This window comes from Erithacus rubecula, assembly GCF_903797595.1.
Source record: "Erithacus rubecula genome assembly, chromosome: 4".
In the NCBI taxonomy this organism is placed as follows: domain Eukaryota; kingdom Metazoa; phylum Chordata; class Aves; order Passeriformes; family Muscicapidae; genus Erithacus; species Erithacus rubecula.
The window spans coordinates 68,025,904-68,036,608 of NC_136686.1; the positions used below are offsets into that span (position 1 = coordinate 68,025,904).

Sequence of the window (10,705 nt, forward strand, 5' to 3'; positions counted from 1 at the left end):
AGCCTGTGGCAGCCCAGTGTAACCCAAAACTGGGAGTGAAACTGCACCCCAGGACTGCAAAGTAATGGATGGAATTCTCATTTAGCATTCCTGAGCCTGCCCCAGGCTCTGCAGCATCCACAGGGTGGATTCATAAGTTTGGGGTGACCAGCAGCACCTTCATCCCTAAAACCTTTCTGCATCCCTAAAACCTTTCTGCCACAAATTTAGCAACCAGACCATGATAAATGCCATCCTCTGAGGTAACACTCTGCCACCTTACACACCTTGGCATTTTATTTAGAGCCACACAGAAATCCCAATTTTAACCGATTTTCCTCAGACCTGCAGAACCCAGGAGTTGTTTTAACAGCGTGGAGTGAGTTGCTCATTTTTAGTCGATTCAGCTTTTTTTTTTTAATTAACAGGCAGAAGTGTTAAATGTAAGAATTCTCAACCCAATGAGCACAGGCTGCAGTTTGGGGCTGGTTGGGCACAGAGGCACACAACCCTTGGGATTGCTGCTGGAAAAGACAGAGCAGGGCCCTGGCTGCTGCTGGAAGGTGCAAATGTTCCCAGTTTAATCCTATTTTATGGAGAGAGAGAGGATTAGTGGTTCTGCTGGAGCACAGGAGAATGGGAAGGGGTGACACAGAGAAGGCTGAGAGGAGGGGGTGACAGAGAAGCTCTGGGGGTGTGAAGGGTCACCAGTGTCCAGTGTGGCCACATTTGGGGACATCCTCAACTGGAAATATCCTCAGGGTGTGGGATCCTGCCCCTCAACTGGAAATATCCTCAGGGTGTGGGATCCTGCCCCTCAACTGGAAATATCCTCAGGATGTGGGATCCTGCCCCTCAACTGGAAATATCCTCAGGATGTGGGATCCTGCCCCTCAACTGGAAATATCCTCAGGATGTGGGATCCTGCCCCTCAACTGGAAATATCCTCAGGGTGTGGGATCCTGCCCCTCAACTGGAAATATCCTCAGGATGTGGGATCCTGCCCCTCAACTGGAAATATCCTCAGGATGTGGGATCCTGTTCCTCAACTGGAAATATCCTCAGGATGTGGGATCCTGCCCCTCAACTGGAAATATCCTCAGGGTGTGGGATCCTGCCCCTCAACTGGAAATATCCTCAGGGTGTGGGATCCTGCCCCTCAACTGGAAATATCCTCAGGATGTGGGATCCTGCCCCTCAACTGGAAATATCCTCAGGATGTGGGATCCTGCCCCTCAAGGTGTGGGATCCTGCCCCTCAACTGGAAATATCCTCAGGGTGTGGGATCCTGCCCCTCAACTGGAAATATCCTCAGGGTGTGGGATCCTGCCCCTCAAGGTGTGGGATCCTGCCCCTCAATTGGAAATATCCTCAGGGTGTGGGATCCTGCCCCTCAACTGGAAATATCCTCAGGGTGTGGGATCCTGCCCAACAATCCCACCCCGAGGGTGCCCAAACACCCCTGGAGCTCTGGCAGCCTCAGAGCTCTGCCCATTCCATGCCCAGCAGCCTCTGGAAAGATATTTTCCCTGATTCCCAGCCTGATCTCCAAGCTGAGCCTCCCCTGGCACAGTTTCACAGCATTCCCCCAATCCTGGGCACACAGAGCTGCCCCCTGAGGGAGCTGAGCCTCCCCTCAGCCTCCTCTGTCCAAATCCTACAGCCCTTTCCCCATCCCTGAGCTCCTCCTTTGGACACTTTCTGGTACCTTTGTACTTTTTTTTCCTGCCCAAAATGGTGATGGATCACCTTAAGGATGTGGCATTACCTCAATGAGATCAGCACATGGTAGGAACAGACAGTACAGTCCTGACCATGTTTAATTATCAAATTTCCACCCAAAATGGCAGCCTGGTCACCCTTTCTTGAAGTCCAAGTGGTTCAAGAAGGTGTCTGCAAAATATGCACTTGAGGAGGAAAAATTCCCCCAAAAAATCTAATGGGAATTAATGAACATGAGAATCTGGAGCTGCTGGAGCAAATCCAGAGGAACCCATGGAGCTGCTCCAGGGCTGGAGCCAGGCTGGGAATGTTCCCCTGGAGAAGGGAAGGATCCAGGGAGAGCTTCCAGCACATTCCAGGAGAGCTGGAGAGGGACTGGGGACAAGGGATGGAGGGACAGGACCCAGGGAATTGGGGAAGGGGAGATTGGGGCAGGAATTGCTGGGCTGGCATTGCCAGAGAATCCCTGGATCCCTGCAATGCCCCAGCAAGGATTGGAGCAGCCTGGGATGCTGGAGGTGTCCCTGCCATGAGCTTTGAGCTCCTTCCCAGCCAAGGCAGCCCAGGATTCTGGGATTCAGGACACTCAGCATCCATCCAGAGGGGTTTGGATGGACAGTGGGCATGGAAAAGAGAGGAAAAGGGAAGGGAGAGCCTGGATGGTTCCCTGAGATTGCAAGGGAAGGCCCTGGATCCATCAATGCCTTGGAGAGGAGATGGATCCAATGGGAGGTTGTGGAGAGCTGGGAATTGGCAGCCTGGAGAAGGGAAGGATCCAGGGAGAGCTTCCAGCACATTCCAGGGGCTGGAGGAGCTGCAGAATTTGGAAATTTGGGAAAGGGACAGAGGGACAGGACCCAGGGAATTGGGGAAGGGGAGATTGGGGCAGGAATTGCTGGCTGGGCTGGGATTCCCAGAGAATCCCTGGAATTGTCCAGGTGGGACTCTGGGGTTTGGAGCAGCTGGGACAGAGGGAGGTGTCCCTGCCAGGGCACAAGATGAGCTTTCAGATCCTCCCAACCCAAACCATTCCATGGTGAAAAGGGGAAATGTCCCCTGAGCAAAGAGCACAGCGAGCAAATCCAGTGTCACCCTCACATCCAACACCATCCAAAGGGACAAAAATTCCATTTCCAGCCCAGCTGCAGCAGAGAGATTTCCCTGTGAGCCCTGGGGGTGCAAACAGCCCCAGGCTGGCTTTGCAGCTGATCCCACACTGCCTGCTGAGCAGGGCTGGCTGCTCTGTCCCTGTCCCTGTCCTCAGGGGACATCCCTGACCCACCCCAGCTCTGCTTTTCCTGCTCTCAGCACAGGATGCAAATCCTCTGGGGATTCCCACAGCTCCTGCACCAGCCAAAATGGACTGTGGGTTTGTATTTGCTGCTGCATTTTGTTCTTCAGATGTTTTCACCACCACCTGCTTCTGATTAGCAACTATTAGATTATGAAGATTATCAAGTATTCATTCCTAGAGAAATTCAGCATTTCTTTCTGGACCAAATTCACTGATTTGCCCCTAAATCCATGGGAATGCTCATGATGCAGAATTAAACCTGAAAATAACTCAACTTTCAACACAAAGCAACATCTGAATCCACCAGCCCCTTTCAGGGAGGGAAGGGAGCAGCACTATTAAAACCCCTTCTCCTTCCAAAGGAAAATCTGGAGTCACAGGATTTTCTTGGAAGCAGCAGGAGACTCTAAAGCTGACACCAAAAAGAAATTTCATTTACACAGAATAAATAAAACATGGGCACTCAGGGCTGGGGTTTTGTGAGTATTTTTGACCCAGAGCATGGGGAAGTTTTCCAAGTCATCCCAGTTTGATTCCTTTAATTAGAATGTTGTGTAATGAACAGTGGGAGGGACTCAGTTACTTCTGGATTGGTCACACTGGTGACAAGCAAAGGTGGTTTGGGAGTGAAAATACATTGGATGGGTTCTCCCTTCTGTGCTCCAGGTCAGGTGGGTTTGGTAGGACTGAAAAAAGTTGAGTTTCCCTCTGGTCTGCAGGATGTGAGCAACCCATTTATTATTTATAGGCAGCACAGGCAGCACACAAACAGGTAAAAGAATTCACACATCTGGCAAATAAAAATAATCCTCTGAAACAAGGGGATTCCTGCTTCTATTAAATAAAAATAATGCTCTGAAACAAGGAGATTCCTGCTTCTGTTAAATAAAAATAATCCTCTGAAACAAGGAGATTCCTGCTTCTGTTAAATAAAAATAATACTCTGAATCAAGGGGATTCCTGCTTCTGTTAAATAAAAATAATGCTCTGAATCAAGGAGATTCCTGCTTCTGTTAAATAAAAATAATGCTCTGAAACAAGGAGATTCCTGCTTCTGTTAAATAAAAATAATACTTTGAACCATCCTCCAGCACAAAACCAGGCTCCACTCCCAGCAAAAGCAGCACAGCCCCTGGAAAAGGGGGGAGAACAAGGAGATGCTGGAATTCCCAACCCTGAGATGGAATTCATCTGCCATCCTGAGCATCCTAAGGGGATTTTGTACAGCTATTTTTATATATTTTTTTTCCCCAGGAGGGATAAAAACAAGATGGAATTTCATTGACATCAAAATGTCAGTGTGGATGAGAGCTGTGAGCTCCCCCAAACCTGCAGCTCCATCTGGCAGTGCAAAGGATTCCCTCTTGGAATTCTTGGATTCCTTCTCAGAACCTGGCAAGCAACTCATCCACAACAAACCCAGAACTGCCTCAGAGTTTTTCCCAAAAAATAAAAAAACTCAGCTGCAAATCAAAGCAGGAGCACAGCCTGGGGTTACCTGGGCACCCTCTCATATTCTGGTGAAGCACAGGGATTGTTCCTGCAAAAATTCCCAAAATATCATCAGCTCTGAGCTTTCCCAAAATTGGGAAAACTCCATCCAACCCTGCCAGTGGGACTGCTCAGCTGGCAGCTGCATCAGCACCAGCAGTTTTGGGGAAAAAAAAACAAAAACAAAAACAAAAAAACAACAGAACTGAGGAATACACAAATATTGAACCCCACAGAAAAAAAAAAAAATCTGAATTTTTTTCCCCAAAGCTGGAAGGTCCTGGATGATCCAAATTGAGCCTGGACAGGTGAGAAATTCCTTCACTCCTGGATCTTAAAATTTTTCTCACTCCAGCCTTGAGGTTGGGATGTGGTGAGAGCTCCTGGTGGAAGTTTCAGTTTCAAGAGATAAAAGACACCAAGGATGTTCTGAGTTTTACACTTGGAGATATTTGGAAAGCAGAGGGGGTTTTGCCAGGATTTATTCACCTGGTTTGGACTCACAGGGAAAAAGGAGCTGATGAAGATATCTATGAGGGCAGACACACAAATTTCATCACTAAAATAAGAGATAAATGGAGCAGGGGTGTGGATTTAATGCTTTGTGGGACAGCATTAAAATGACCCAACAAAAAGCTGGAAAAAAAAAAAAAAACCTAAAAAATTGTTTTAAATTATTTCCTTAAATACATTGGGTAATGGGTAACACTAAATATCTGAAATATGCTTTTTCTTTTTTGGGTTTTTTTTTCCCACAGATCAACTCCAGAAGCAGCCTGAGGAAGATAAATCCAAGGCTGAATTTCACAGAACTCCCTGCACCAAAAAAATCATCAACATAACTCCAGCACTCCTACTGACTGCACAAGATGTTCTCACATAGAAAAACCTGGATTGAATTGTCTTGGTAAAAGGGATTCAGGAGTTCACTGTGCCCTGCTGCCTTCCTGGAAAACACTTTTCCAAGATCACAGAAGAATAATGCACCAAAAATTAATAATCCCCAAACCCTCCAAGAGAGAGAGAAGCATGGAAATCTCCCTGCTTTGGAAAAGCAATGGGAATATTCCCAGATGTAGAAATTGGACAACTGGGAGGGAGGTGGACACAAAAAGGGATCCCAGTATTCCTACAATCCTGAAATATTCCAGGTCTGAGCTTGCCACAAGTTAAATTGCCTGGTTTAAGGGTGAAAAAAAGGGTTTAAAAAGGGATAAAATCTCAACATGTGAAGAATTCCTCACTCCAAGGCACCTCTGGGAATCAGAGCAGGGCATGGAGATCCTGCCCAGGGAATTCCAGAGCAGTAACTGGCAGGGAAAACCCAAAGTTTGCTGGTGGAATTATGGAATTGGGAAAGTTGGGAAAACCCTTGGAGAGATGGAGTTCAGTCATTAACTAAAACTGTGTTCACCAGCAAACCACAGCCTCAAAATGCACAGGATTTCAAAAATCCCAGGGATGGGATTCCAGGAAAATCCCAGGGATGGGGATTCCAGGACAATCCCAGGGATGGGATTCCAGGAAAATCCCAGGGATGGGATTCCAGGAAAATCCCAGGGATGGGATTCCAGGATAATCCCAGGAAAATCCCAGGGATGGGGATTCCAGAGCAATCCCAGGGATGGGGATTCCAGGATAATCCCAGGGATGGGGATTCCAGGACAATCCCAGGGATGGGGATTCCTGAATAATTCCAGGAAAATCCCAGGGATGGGATTCCAGGAAAATCCCAGGGATGGGGATTCCAGGACAATCCCAGGGATGGGATTCCAGGAAAATCCCAGGGATGGGGATTCCAGGACAATCCCAGGGATGGGATTCCAGGAAAATCCCAGGGATGGGGATTCCAGGACAATCCCAGGGATGGGGATTCCTGAATAATTCCAGGAAAATCCCAGGGATGGGATTCCAGAACAATCCCAGGGATGGGATTCCAGGAAAATCCCAGGAAAATCCCAGGGATGGGGATTCCAGGATAATCCCAGGGATGGGGATTCCTGAATAATTCCAGGAAAATCCCAGGGATGGGGATTCCAGGATAATCCCAGGGATGGGGATTCCTGAATAATTCCAGGAAAATCCCAGGGATGGGGATTCCTGAATAATTCCAGGAAAATCCCAGGGATGGGATTCCAGGAAAATCCCAGGAAAATCCCAGGGATGGGATTCCAGGAAAATCCCAGGGATGGGGATTCCAGGAAAATCCCAGGGATGGGGATTCCTGAATAATTCCAGGAAAATCCCAGGTATGGGAATTCCAGGAAAATCCCAGGGATGGGGATTCCAGGAAAATCCCAGGGATGGGGATTCCTGAATAATTCCAGGAAAATCCCAGGGATGGGGATTCCAGGATAATCCCAGGGATGGGGATTCCTGAATAATTCCAGGAAAATCCCAGGGATGGGGATTCCAGGATAATCCCAGGGATGGGATTCCAGGAAAATCCCAGGGATGGGATTCCAGGAAAATCCCAGGGATGGGATTCCAGGAAAATCCCAGGGATGGGGATTCCAGGACAATCCCAGGGATGGGGATTCCTGAATAATTCCAGGAAAATCCCAGGGATGGGGATTCCAGGAAAATCCCAGGGATGGGATTCCAGGAAAATCCCAGGGATGGGATTCCAGGACAATCCCAGGGATGGGGATTCCAGGACAATCCCAGGGATGGGATTCCAGGAAAATCCCAGGGATGGGATTCCAGGAAAATCCCAGGAAAATCCCAGGGATGGGGATTCCAGGAATATCCCAGGGATGGGATTCCAGGAAAATCCCAGGGATGGGATTCCAGGAAAATCCCAGGGATGGGATTCCAGGACAATCCCAGGGATGGGGATTCCAGGACAATCCCAGGGATGGGGATTCCAGGAAAATCCCAGGGATGGGGATTCCTGAATAATTCCAGGAAAATCCCAGGGATGGGATTCCAGGACAATCCCTGGGATGGGGATTCCAGGACAATTCCAGGGATGGGATTCCAGGAAAATCCCAGGGATGGGGATTCCTGGACAATCCCAGGGATGGGGATTCCTGGACAATCCCAGGGATGGGGATTCCTGAATAATTCCAGGACAATCCCAGGGATGGGGATTCCAGGACAATCCCAGGATAATCCCAGGGATGGGGATTCCTGAATAATCCCAGGGATGGGGATTCCAGAGCAATCCCAGGGATGGGGATTCCAGGATAATTCCAGAACAATTCCAGGGATGGGGATTCCAGGATAATTCCCTGGGCACTCTCCTCACCTTCATCCCAAATTTTCCTGCTGGATCCACACAGAGGTGCAGACTCCAATCCACACCAAGGATCCTCACTGGCTTTTCCAGGATGGTTTAATTTAATTTCTGGAATGGGGTGTTTGTTGTCCTCTGTCAAACCACACATTTCCTAAATCCTAAATAATTCCAAATAACCCAAATAATTCCAAGAGCTGCACAAAACCTTACAGAGACACTCAGCAAAACACCAAACACACAGAGAAATCACAGAGGAGGAGAAGAGGATTTAAATGAACTCTGCACTGGATGGAATTATGGAATGGTTTGGGTTGGAAATCCCATCAAATCCCATCAAATCCCACCTGCCACCATCCCAACCTGGCCTTGGACACTTCCAGGGATGGATTAAAACAAGATTAAAACAGAATTAAAACCTTTAAAAATCAACTGCTTTATACAGACACCACCATCACCATCATCATGCACTTCCTCTTTCAGCCTTAATATAAAATAAAAAAATAAATTCTCCCAGTTTCACCACCAGCACAAAAATTTCAATTAAAGAAATGAACAACCAGCTATTTCCTCAATATTTGGGAATTCAAAGTTGACTGTGAGAAGAGATGGAAAGGAGGAATTGTGACGTGGATGAAGAAAGGTTAAAGTGAGGATGGAGATGAGTTCATGTTGGGAATTCACTCAGGATTTGGGAAAAGGGTTTAAAACTGAGCTCAAGAGACCAGCAAGGCTTAAAAACAAAACCACAAACAGCCAGGCCCTGCCTAAGGGATTAAAAACTCCCAAATTCTGCAAAAAACATCTCAGTGAAATAAAAAAATAAAAAATAATAAAATTATAAAGCAGAATTTCCAAAGTTGAACAGAGAAAACATTTCCCCACACTATGAAAATCACCTGTAGCTGCAAGAAATCTTAAACTTGGTAACCTCAAATGCAGGAAGAGTCTTGAGCTGAATTATTTCTGTCCCTTAATTATTATTTACATTTAAAAAGTCCTGAGCACCTCAGTCACAGCCACATATTTCAGAGCCCCTTTTTTTTTTTGGTATTTTAATACATACCCAGTTACACCCCTTTTTATAGGCAATTTACACCCCTTTTTTTAATATTAAATGGAGAGGAGGGGAGTGATTAACACTTTTCAACTTGCTCCAAAATTTCCTGGACAGAGGGAGGAAAATTATAAATGTACAAAATGTAAAGGAAAATAAAGGGGAGGGGAAAAGGGGAAAAAAGGGGTGGCAGAAAAAAAATAAATAGGGAAAAGGGAGAAAAGGGGGAATTTCATCAATGAGCTCAGAAGTGTTTTCCAAACTAAATGGTTCTGTAATTTTGGGGGGAAAAATAGGAGGTGAAGGGGGGAAAAAGGGGCATGAAGGGAAACTTCAGGAAGGTTGGATTAATTTATCTCTGAGGTTTCTTAAAATCTGATTATTGGGGAGGGGAAGGGAAAAAAGAGGGGGTGAAGAGTGGAAAAAATGAGAGATTAAGGGAAAAAATGGGGGGGGTGAAGGAAAATAAAAAGGAGTTAAGGGAAAAAAAGAGGGGATTAGGGGAAAAAAATGAGGGGGTGAAGAGTGAAAAAATGAGGGGTGGAGGGAAAAAATTAAGGGAAAAAATAAGGGGAGAAAGAGTAAAAAAAAGAGGGGGTGAAGAGTGAAAAAAATAAGGGAGTGAAGGGAAAAAATTAAGGAGGTGAAGAATAAAAAGTGGGGGTGAAGGGAAAAATAAGGGGGTGAAGGGTAAAAACTGGGGGCGAAGGGAATAAAATCAGGGGGTGAAGGGAAAAAATGAGGGGGTGAAGGGTAAAAAAATGGGGGTGAAAGCAAAAAAAAAGTGGGTGAAGGCGAAAAAGTGGGTGAAGGCAAAAAAAGGGGGGATGAAGCAAAAAAAAGGGGAGTGAAGAAAAAAAAAGAAAAGTGAAGGGGGAAAAAACAAGATAATGGCGAAAAAAAAAAAAAAAAGAAGAAGGTGGTGAGAGCTACAGGCAGGAAAGAAGGGGCTCCCAGAAGAGCAGGAAGAAGGGCGAAGCCAAGCGCCGCCAATGCCGCGGGCTCGGCCCCGGCTCCCGCTCCCGGCCCCTCACGGCCCCCGCGCCCCCTCAGCGCCGCCCCGGCCCGGTCCCCCCGCGGGCCCGGCGCGGCCGGGCGGCGGCGGCCGCCGGGGGAAGCGGGCGCGGGCGGCGGGGGCCCCGCGTTGGTGCGGCTGCGCCGGGGCTGGAGGAGATTGCGCGGTAGGACGCTCACCTCAGAGCGGCTGCGCTGCGGCGGGCCCGCGCCGCGGGGCCGCGGCGGGCGGAGGGAAGGCGGGCGAGCGGGGCGAGCGGGGCGGCGGCGCGAGTCGCCCTCGGCCGCCGCGGTGGCGAGCGCGGGAGGCGGGGACCGGCGGCGGCGGCGGCGGCGGAGGAGGCCGGGGACAGCGAGAGGGGGGGGAGCGGGACGTATGGCGTCATAGCGCCGCGCCGCCGCCATCTTGGGGAGGGCGAGGGCGGCGGGAGCGGCCATGAGGGGAAGGGCGGGGCGCCATCTTGGGGGGGAGCGGGGCCGCCGCCATCTTGGGAAGGTCGCGGCCGTTCCCGCCTCAGGGGCGCTGAGGGTCGCGGGGTCTCGGCAGATTTATTAATTTTTTTCGCATATTTTTTGGCGGAAAAATTAGTGTAAAATAGAATTTTTTTCCATTTTGTTTTGGGGAAAATGCAACTGAAGTTGCGGAAAAATCAGTTTAAATTTGGGGGTGTTTTTTTGGTCATATTTTTGGGGGAAATCCAGTTTAAAATGAAAGTTGTGGAAAAATCAGTTTAAAATTGTTTTTTTTTCCATGTTGTTTGGGGGAATAATCCAGTTTAAAATGGAAATTGCGGATAACTAATTTAATTTTTTTTTCTTTTTCCATATTTTTTTGGTGGAAAAATCAGTGTGAAATAGAATTTTTTTTCCATATTGTTTTGGGGAAAATGCAACTGAAGATGCGGAAAAA

The 10,705-nt window shown here is 47.9% G+C and overlaps 1 protein-coding gene across 3 annotated transcripts in view; it reads right to left on the reverse strand.

Moving 5' to 3' along the window:
* NRF1 (nuclear respiratory factor 1) overlaps window positions 1-10,191 on the reverse strand; it is a 68,204-nt gene extending 58,013 nt beyond the window's left edge. The window contains exon 1 of one of the 3 annotated variants that reach the window (XM_079304024.1): window positions 9,976-10,168. The gene's annotated coding sequence lies outside the window, so the exon portion shown is untranslated. Of the gene's footprint in view, window positions 1-9,975 lie in introns of all 3 variants that reach the window. The other 2 variants (XM_079304023.1, XM_079304022.1) reach the window with 2 other exon arrangements.
* Between the last annotated feature and the right edge of the window lie 514 nt (window positions 10,192-10,705).